This window comes from Lactuca serriola, chromosome 2 (genome assembly GCF_051521515.1).
Source record: "Lactuca serriola cultivar US96UC23 chromosome 2, Lser_US96UC23_V15, whole genome shotgun sequence".
NCBI classification, from domain to species: domain Eukaryota; kingdom Viridiplantae; phylum Streptophyta; class Magnoliopsida; order Asterales; family Asteraceae; genus Lactuca; species Lactuca serriola.
This window is the reverse complement of record NC_136409.1, coordinates 196,153,774-196,164,415: the sequence shown is the minus strand read 5'-3', so window position 1 is coordinate 196,164,415 and position 10,642 is coordinate 196,153,774. Positions and strand designations below refer to the sequence as shown.

Here is a 10,642-nt window from a genome sequence, read left to right as displayed (position 1 = left end):
AATAAGAACGCCCTACCAGATTGAGAACGAAGATTGTCTCTATATGTTTGAAAGCTGGCATCACTATACCCACTTACTCTCAATGTATCACTGCTAACAAGGACTAGAATAAGATCCTTTGTCCTTCGTAAATACTTGAGAATGTTCTTTAATGTTGTCCAATGAGCTCTACCAGGATTTACCTGAAAGCTACTAACCATGCTCAAAGCAAAAGACACATCAGGGCGAGTACATGTCAAGGCGTACATGATCTATCCTACACTCGAAGCATAAGGGACTCAGCTCATTTCCGCTATCTCTGTATCTGTACTAGGGCTTTGAGTCTTACTCAACTTAGCATTAATCTGAATAGGTAACTCTCTTTTCTTGGAATTCTCCATACTAAAACGTTTTAGTACCTTATCCGAGTATGTACTTTAACTAAGACCAATTAGCCTTTTCTTTCTATCCCTTAAGATTCTTATCCCAAGAATATACGTTGCCTCTCCTAGATCCCTCATAGCAAAACACTTTCCAAGCCAAGACTTTGTTGGATAAGGTGTCTAAGTCCATAACTATATTTGAGATGTACTTGACCCGACCCGACATGGTCCATTTGGGTTGCACTTCACCCAAATAATTTATATGGATAATCTTTTGAGAATATATAGTATAATTTATGATTTATTAATATATTATAAGTTCTAATATATTAATATGAAATCATATTATTTAATTAGTCTTGATCTAAAATTAATTTAGAATTAATTTAGTGATAAAAAATGTGACTAATTAAATATGGACTCTTGTATTTATATAGTGTGGGCTAATGCTTATTTAGAATGGGCTAGGCTTACATGGTAAGTCCATGGAGCTTTAACCCATGGATCTCATGGAAATGAAAGGTCATGGGTATTAGGGTTTACATGGATGTAACCCTAATCCACCACACTATATAAAGGAGTCCTTGGCACTTGAAATGACACTAGTTTTGTGTGAGAACAAGGGTGGGCCGATTTCAAGAAGTGTTCTACTATTCTCTCAAGTTTCCAAGGTTTGTGGTGATTTGTGACTTCAATTTAAGGCATCCACATTATTGGTGCTAGGCTCTCAAACTCCAATCAATCAACCACTATCAAAAGGTATGTAACTCTACTAGCTTTTTATGTTTCAAAGTTCCCCATGCTATGCTAGTTAGGTTAAGAACCTTGGAAAAACAAATTTGCATGTATCTTAGTAAAACATAGATCCAAGGTTTCTAGGGTTTCATGTACACCTTAGGAGTGTTAGAATCTCAAAACCCATCAGACTTTACTTCTTGCAAAGTTGGAATGTCGTTTCCCATAAGGAGTATGTTATCAACATACAATACTAAAAAGGTTACTATACTTACACTACATACACACAAGACTCATCTTCACCGTAGAGAAACCGAATTGTTTGACTTTCACATTGAAGAAAAGATTCCAGCTACGAGACGTGTGTTTCAATCCATAAATGGATTACTTAAGATTGCACACTCTATTGGGAAACTTTTCATTTACAAAACCCTATGGCCGACTCATGTAAACATCTTCAGCCAACTTCCCGTTAAGGAAAGCGGTTTTGACATCCATTTGCCATATTTCATAATCATGAAAGGCAACTATGACGAACATTATCCGAATAGACTTAATCTTAGCCACTAGCATAAGATCCATTAAAATGATTATTTAACAAAAATGAGTAAATGAATACCCGAAGATCCTTGATTTGAAGATCCTTGGCCAGCTGTAATCCCACAATTAATGCTTCATATTCCCTTCGTTGTTGGTTGCATCGAATTCACATCTGACTGCCTGGGATATGATGTCCCCCTGTGGCAATTTTAGTATCATCCCTAAGTCTGTTCCTATAAAGTTTGAGGAACTGTCAGTGAAGAGTGTCCATCTTCCCATGTTTTCTTCTTTCTAGAGTTCCTCGCTTTCTAACTCTACTTCAGGTTGTAGATCATCATTGAAATCAGCCACAAAGTCTGCTAGCGCTTGTGACTTTATTGTTGATCTTGGTTCATATTCGATTCAATATTTGTTTTCATGTATTTAGTCACATATGATTATATGTATATAACCATATATGATTTTTGTGTGTAAGATTTGTTTTTGTATTATTGATTCAAAAGTTTTTTATTGTCCACATTAATCATATGTGATTAAATACATATAATCACATATGATTAAATACATAAGAAAATTTATCGAGTCAAAAAATTGAAAACGAATATCGTCTATATAAATAATATGTGATTAGGGATGTATAATCACAAATGATTATATGTATTTAATCACATATGATATGATTTATGCGATTAAATACATATAATCATATATGATTTATGTGATTATATGTATTTAATTACATGTGGTTTCTGGTAGATGTAGATATTGGGTTGTGGTGGGTGGTGGTGGAGATGGTTGGTCTTGGATTGTGGGTGGTAGGTCGGGGTGCTAATGGTGGTGGGTGGTGGTGGAGGTGGATGGTGGCCGGTGGGGATGGTTAGTGGTGATGAAAGGTGGTGGGTGGTGGGTGGTGATGGGTGGTGGCAGTGGATGGTATGATGGGTGATGGTGGTGGGTGGTGGGCAGTCGATAGGTAGTGGTGGGTGGTGGTGGTGTGTGGGATGGTGGCTGGTGGTGATATGTGGTGGATAATGGTTGATGGGTAGTTTGTAGGTGGTAGTGGTGGATGGTGGTTGTTGGTAGTGGTAGTCGGTGGGTGGTGGTGACAGGTGGTGGTGTTGGTGGGTGTGGGTGGGTGGTTGTGGTGGTAGGTGGGGGTGAGGCAGGTGGTTGTGGTGGGGCACTATATGGTGGTGGTGATGGTTGAGATGGTGGGTGTGGTGGTAGTGGGTATTGGTTGGTTAGTAGTCTGTAAGTGGTAGTGGTAGTGGGTGGGATGGTTAATGGTGCTGATAGGTGGTGGTGGTAGTTGGTGGTGGGTAGTCGGTAGGTGGTGGTGGAGGTAATGGTGTGTGGTGAAAAGTGGTAGGTGGGGGTGGGGCAGGTGGTGGTGGTAGGTGGGATAGTGGATGGTGGTGCTAGTTGGGATATTGGGTGGTGGTGGTAGTAATGGGTGATATGTATTGGTTGGTAGGTAGTTTGTAGATGGTTCTGGTGGTAGTGGGTGGAATAGTCGGTGGTGGTGATGAGTGGTTGTGGCAGTGGATGATAATGTGGTTGGTAGTGCGTGATAATGGTAGGTGGTGGGTGGTGGCTAGTCGGTAGGTGGTGGTGGTGGTAGTAGTGGGTGGTGGGTATTGGTTGGTGGGTGGTTTGTAGGTGGTGGTGGTGGTGGTAGTGTAGGTATTTATAGTGGTGGATAATGAGTGGTGGTGGTGAGTGGTAGTAGTGGGTGGTGGTGGATGATAATTGTGGTTGGTAGTGAAAGGTGGTGGGTGTGGGTCGTGGCTAGGGGTGGTGGTGGAGGCAGTGGTTATGGTAGTGAGTGGTGGTGTTGGGTGGCGGTGCTGGGTAGGTGGTGGTGATGTATGGATAGTGGTGGTGGTGGCGATGGGTTGTTAGGGAGGTAGTGGATGGTAGGTGGTGGTGATGAGTGGTTGGTGGTAGGCGGTAGTGATGGGTGGTGTTGATTGGATGGTAAGTGAGTTTTTTAATTGTTTTTTATTTATATAAATATATTTAGTTGCATCCAGTTTTTGATTTAATTACGAAATAGTTATCTTGTAAATTAAAGAATGATTTTTGTTCTCAAATATTCTCGATTGAATGCCATATATCTTTATTACTTATTATGCAAATTTGGTCAAAGACTGAAAATTAAGAGGTACAAACCATTAGTGCATCATGTACAATGACTTTATGCATTAAAGGAATACTGAATCTTATCCGGTCAACATTTATGAAAAAGTCAAATAAGATAATGATAAGATTTGAATTGGTCAAAATTTGACCAAGTGTTTCTCATATCCAATTGAATCGGTAAATACTAAATCTTATCCGATCAACATTTATGAAAAAGTCAAATAAGATGATGATTAGATTTTGAATGGGTTAAACTTGGACCAAGTGTTCCTCATATACAATTGAATCGGTAAATACTGAATCTTATCCGGTCAACATTAATGAAAAAGTCAAATAAGATGATGATAAGATTTTGAATGGGTCAAAGTTTGACCAAGTGTTTTTCATATCCATTTGAATCGGTCTAATACAATGTACACGTTATAAAGCATTTCATATAAACTGGAAGATGCGCATTGATCTAGCATTCGCCTATCATGAATGCCTAGTCATTGACCGCAAAACCTTGGTTCTTTCTCATGCTTGCTGTCTCCTCCTTTGGTTTTTCTTTCTACTAAAATCAAATAAGCAAAAAATGTCTTACGTTTAATCCTAGCTCAGGTATAAGAAATCTCTATATGTTCGTCATTTTGTTTAACAAAATTTTTCATGTCATTTTGTTGATCCGCACCCATCGGTTTGTGCGGGTAAGCGGCTAGTATATATATATATATATATATATATATATATATATATATATATATATATATATATATATATATATATATATATATATATCCACACCATCATCCATACCATCATCACATCACAATTAAGAGCCCAACACAGCCACTTCGCTATTTCAAAATTGACTAAATCATGTACAAACAAACACCATATTGTTTTTGGAAATGTCTCATCGAAAATAATCCATTTCTAGTAAAACTGATTGAATACCAAACGATAAATAATCAAATTATGTATATTTTATGGTCAAGATCATGTAAACAAACTTTTGGTGGCCATTTTCGGCCTTTCGGGTCATTGAAAAATCAATAAACTATAAAATAAATTTGGTGTAATCAATAGGTTACATATCAAAAATAAACAAGTGGAATTATGTTTTCCAACAACGTATTTGTTATAGACTTCGATCCCATAATAACTTTGTAGTTGATTTTTTAGACCTAGTCCATCGTTGATCCATAACTCGTAAGTTGTTTATGGGCATTTTATGGATTTGTTTTGTTCTAATTATACAATCGAAATTGACAATCAACCTTTTAGTGGTGATCACATTAGGTATTGCTTTATCGATTTTCAACTGTTTGAAAATTTGTTTTTATTTATTTATTTAAATATACAAAAAACTTTATAAATAGTTACAAATGCCCATAACTCAATGTATGAATGTTTATTATCTATTTGTCTTGTAAATCATAACAAGAACGAATGGGATATTAAAAAATAAAATAAAATAAAATAAAACCCTTATTTATGAAATCTCCATAGTATTTCTATGTCGAAAAGTCTAAAACCTTTTCACATCTATTTAAAGCACTTGTTCAAAACAAAGCTATCGTATAGAATAAATGGACCCATAAGCAAATTTACAAATAAGAGTCAGGACTATATTTCATTTCCAAGTCCAAAATGATCAATGAGCCCTATATTTTCAATAATCCCCCACATAAATACGATATTACAATCGGATCAACACGAAGAATATTGTTTTTCCTAGAAGAAATTCAATTTCATAAACCTTTTTTTTTTTTTTTTTTTTTTTTTTTTTTTTTTTTTTGTATTTAATGATAAAAAGGTAAAATCCTTTTTTTATTAGAACAGAAAATTATAAATTATAGTTTTTATAATTTTTACAAAAAGAAATTAAAAAATTGTTTACAAAACTTATTACTTTCTGGGTTTCGCCATACCTTTTGTAGCTTTTTCCAAAACTGCCCCTTTGTTTTTTTCTTTTAGACTTGGGCCACCAATTTCCAACTCTGTTGACTTATGTCACCTTACTTTCATTATTATAAGTTTGATTGTTTGCTTCGATTAATAGTTCTTTTTTTTTTATGACAGATGTGCAAAAGCAAAGTTGTTTTATTTTTATAATTCAAAACCCAATTAATATCAAAACCCCATTCACCTGTGCGGAGCATGGGCTTCTCCTAGTTTCAATTAATGCTCGGGATAGGTTTGAATTTGGGCATAGCAACAAGTTCATAAGGGATTAATGATGAAATATCTAGTTATATATCTTAAGTTTGCTAGAAAGTCATCACATCTCGTTTATTTGCAGGTAATTTGATTCTACGTGCTCTTTTGAAGTATTACATTTTGTTATTTGAAGTTATTAAACACTCTCATGTTTCATATTGTAGCTTTCATTCTTAAGGGTGCACGGAATGGCAAAGGCTTGGGAGGATTGGGCTGACGGACCGTTGGTGACACAACTCCGCCGTTAGTTATGTTGGTACCACGATTGAAGAATCAAGCGGGTTGTATAACCCGTCCAAAATGCATATGTTGGAGATGCTTAGAGAATATTTTTTTTAATATATATATATATATATATATATATATATATATATATATATATATATATATATATATATATATATATCAAACCTCGAACCAATTCCATTACAACATTCTTCAATAAATGAATTTAAAAATCCTAAAAATAATAATAGAAAATGAATTTAAACATCCTAAAAATAGTAATAGAAAATATCGCGGGCGATTCATCTTCATTCAATGATGAATCTAACAACGCTAATTTGGTAGCTGTTATTGGAAATTTTAGTAAAAATTATGTGTTTTTCATAATTTTGGACACATTTAATTATATGTATATGTTAGATATATATAATTAATTAATAATCGGTTTGTGCTCTCCTCCGTGAGAGGTTCCAGACGATATATAATGTGTCCAAACAGAATATATGTGAATGATATATCGATGCTTAAATATAAGTATTTTGGAAATAAAGTAGCTGCGAGAATGAGTCTCAAAACATAATATATGTGAATGATATATTGATTTTGCTTTAGTGTTGATTACAAGTTTTAATTTTTGTTTGGGGATGATTTCACGGGGAGATGACGATGGCGAAAAAGAACAGGTAGGAGGCGAGAAGAAGTTGGTGAGGTGAGAGGAGGGGTGGAAGCAAAAGACACATTCGCATGGTGTTCTGGTGTGACCAAGGAACCTTCATCCTTGTTCAAAAAATGATGAGGATGAAACCTTCATCATTGTTCAACAACCGTTACAAAACCTCAACTAAATCAAAGATTTGGGTTTCTTGTTCCAAATTTGTCTCTGATTTCATCAGGAACGAGTATTCTTTTGATTTTTGATTTTTGTCATGAATTGGAACCACTAGCTCATTATGGTTCTTCATCCAATTCAATCTAGTTATCAAGAAAAATAATGGATTTAACATTTTAGGAACACCCAATTGGCTTATGTCAATTCTAAGAATCTTCACATCCATTGTTTATCTCAAGGATGTGTGCTCGAAGGGTATTTCGCTCTCCCGGATGATGATGATGACGGGTGGTCTTTGCTTGTTTTTTGAACCAAGAGGGCAACCATGTGGTCAACGACTTACAATATCCCAAATTTTGCTACTAGAGCCAACAATGTGTTGGTTGTTTTTGTATTTAGAATTAGGAGGAATTTGGAGATGGAGGTAAGGGGAATGTTACAGGGAGAACGGGGAAGTGGAGGCGAAGTCCAAATTATTCAACATATTATAGATGTAGATTAGGAGGATGAAATTTAAAGGAGAAAAATAAGAAGAAAAAGATGAAGAATTCATGATGTGAACTCGAAAATCAAAAGCTGAGGATGAACTTTAATCTGGTTATTTTTATGGAGAGAAAGAGAGAGATGGAGAAAGAGAGGTCCTCTCTTGCTTTTTAATTAATAAAATATAAAAATAAATATTAAAAAATGTAAAAATAAAAATAAAAGCCATTTTAGTCTTTTTAACTTTTTAAGGGGCCAAAACCATAAGCAAAACATCTCAAAATGACCATCAATCCAAAAAAATTGGGGTTTGGACTAAAATCCGGAAAAAAAACATACCACATGGATGACTTTTGCAATTTTGTTTAGTTTTTGTAACTAACACATTAAATATGAGTTAGGGTGTGTTTTTTAATCTCAAAAGTGTTTTTAGTTTTTGTAACTAACACATTAAAAAATGTTTGAGTTAGCTTTTGTGGTGGGAAAAACTAAAAAGTCAAACAAGTCGGTTTTAAAAAGTGTTTAACTTAGCTTTTTAGAGGTAAAAAACCATCAAAAGGCTAAAAAACCATTAAAAAACCAATATTTTGTAGCTTTTTGAAACTCCTTTATTTTGTATATCCAAAAAGCTCTTTGAAAAGCACTTTTAAACAACTCAAACACTTTTTTAGCTTATTAGTTTTTTAAAAGACAATGAGTTAATAAGCTAATTTGAGAAGCACTCCCAAACACCAACTTAATGTGCAATTAATTCATATCATTTCGAATTAATGTGTATAGTTACAAAGATCAACATATAAGGAGACATGTGCTTTTGATTCTCATACACCAAATAAGCAAATTCTTTCTTCTCATTCTCTGCATACTCTAGGAACAAACGTCAAATTTGTTTAAGGGAATCGTTTAAAAAACGAGCCTGAGTCAATTGGGGTGAATCTTCTACTAACAATTTCTTTTGCAGATTCATACTTTATTTAGCAGAAATTATTATTGTTTACTAACAATCTTAAACAATTTTTTTGCTAAACTATTTCAATCGAGTTTGTTTTGATTAAATTAGTTTTTTATTATTTTTTTTTGCTAATCATGTAATATATGTTTTGTGTAAACAATTTTGTTTTGTGGTTTTAATTCTTTGTTTGGACTTTTCAGAATGGTTGGATCGAATGAAACACCGACTCCTATGTTCTTCTACTTAACCACCCTAAACTTGGAGAATTACAATGTCTCTCGTAAAGTTGCAACAACTAAGGAACTTTGGGAATTATATTACCTCACTGCACTTTAATACAGATTCAAATTATGAATAGTATTAATCCAAAGTCCACATTTGTAAGTGAAGGGTATTTTAGATTTGTGTATACCTGTCAAAAAAAAAACTTAGAAAGAAACAAAACAAAGTTTGAAGATTTATGGAGCCTCCATGACCAATTCTTAGAGCATGAAGTTAATGTTTTTATCCATGGAAACTTACCTCTTGTTGCCTCCCATTCCCTCCTATTCAACTAGCACCTCATGTGAGTTTCCTGGTAAAGATGATTCTATGCTTTAGAAACATTATGAAGATTGATTTCTGTAGTTCATAAGATAAAATCGGGACATGAATACATTATAAAATGATTTTTCTTCGCCTATCCTTTAAGGTGCTAAGATGCTTAAGGTGCTTGCTGTAGTGACTAAAAGCATCAAAAGATCAAAAAAAAAAAGAAGAAGAAGAAGATAGCTCACCATCATAGATGGACTCCAAACTGATGCCATACGTTCAAACCCCAGATTCAAAAAATGTCAGAAATTATGGAAAATTTCGATTGGATCGAGACGCAATGCACTGAAGATGCATGTGAAATCTTGTTAGTTATGCTAAGCATTTCATCGAACACTTGGTATGCAATGCATAGATCAGCCTGAGATGAAAATAACAGACCTCGTCTTTCTCCTTAATAACGCTGAGAAGTTCATCGACAGCTTCTCTCCGGCGCCGGAGCCGGAACCTCAAACAAAACAGTAGCCAGCAATACCATTGGTCCGACCAGAACGAAGCAAAATAGAATCCCTCTTTTACCCAACTTGCGAGATCATGGAGTCCCAATTTCTTGCGTCTTATGTCCGTTTGTAAGCATAAGGAGGAAAGCGTCGATCACTCTCTTTTATTTTATTTTATTTATTTATTTTAATTTGCCCTTTCCTAAGCAGATCTGGATTTGGGATGGCGCACCGGCAGTTAGTTTTGGGCCTAAGAACTCTCTCTTGGACCTGATTAGAAAAGAACAATAAGAAATAAGAAAAAGGAAAATAAAATGAACGGATTTTTTTTTTCAATTTGTTCCGATTTGGGATGATTGTATGTAAAATTAGCATGTTTTTTCTTTTTCTTTCATTTATCTTATTTCCAATAAATAAACTTAGGGACAATGATCTTTTTCCGATCTTCTCATTTCTTTTCTTCTATGTCACTAAATTAGACTCTGGAACGGAGAATTAATGCCAAAAAAAAGAGACGTCTTTCTTCGGCTCTCACACATTAAGGTTGTGTTTTGCGCGCTATAGCTAGCTTATTTTTCGAGTTTTTTTATGTTGTCGTGTTTGGTAAGCCAAAAAGTAGCTTTTAAAAATTTCTAAATACACCCCTTAATTAATTATAAAAACACAAATTCTCACATGTCATTTTATGTAATTTTATATATTTCGGCTAGCTTTTCAGCTAGTTTTACCAAACGTCATTTTTTATCAGCTATCAGCTAGTTTTCAGCTAACAAATAACTTTTCAACTAGTGCGCCAAACATAGCCTAAGTATTATCGTTCAGTCATAAGTTCAATTTTATTCAATGATTTAAAAGATAATCCTGTAAGGACGGTGGAGGAAACTTTGATTAATGGTTAAAGCATAGGGATGACTTTCTAGTCCAGATTGGTTTGATCGGGTGTGATCTACTATTGATTTTTATACATTTCTAGTGTCTTCTTTTCTGCTTTTGGTAGCTACTTGGTAGCTACATGTTAATCTATTAATAAAATTATTGTTGTTCTAAAATTTAAAAAAATAAAACGAACAAAAAATGGAGAGGACAAATCATTGTTCTAAAAAATAAAAATAAAACGAAAATAAAATGGAGAGGACAAATT

At 34.4% G+C, this 10,642-nt stretch overlaps 1 long non-coding RNA gene across 1 annotated transcript; it reads right to left on the bottom strand.

Moving 5' to 3' along the window:
* Positions 1-8,616: 8,616 nt before the first annotated feature.
* LOC145087978 (uncharacterized) lies at positions 8,617-9,758 on the bottom strand. The gene is made up of 4 exons (XR_013700919.1): positions 9,443-9,758; positions 9,247-9,346; positions 8,993-9,044; positions 8,617-8,882 (listed from the first exon to the last, which is right to left on the bottom strand). It is a non-coding gene; the product is annotated as an uncharacterized LOC145087978 (long non-coding RNA).
* Positions 9,759-10,642: the final 884 nt, after the last annotated feature.